Raw genomic sequence first — 228 nt, 5'->3', positions numbered from 1 at the left:
GTGCCAGGGGTGTGCAGAGTGGAGCGCAGAAAGGAATAACCAGGGCGATCCTGGGGCCACCCAGAGGGGGTGAAAAGGGGTCTCGATTTGGGACGTAGAGGGAGATGCAAAAGAGGTCATGGGGAGTAGTCCGGGGGCAAACACCTCGGGGTACAGATAGGGCTGACGGGGGTGCGGGGGACGCACCGGGGGGTGCCATGGGGCGCAGAGGGGGCTCTCGGTGGCGCG

Source organism: Corvus brachyrhynchos, unplaced genomic scaffold, assembly GCF_000691975.1.
Source record: "Corvus brachyrhynchos isolate BGI_N302 unplaced genomic scaffold, ASM69197v1 scaffold145, whole genome shotgun sequence".
NCBI lineage: Eukaryota > Metazoa > Chordata > Aves > Passeriformes > Corvidae > Corvus > Corvus brachyrhynchos.
Note: the sequence above shows the minus strand (reverse complement) of the source record.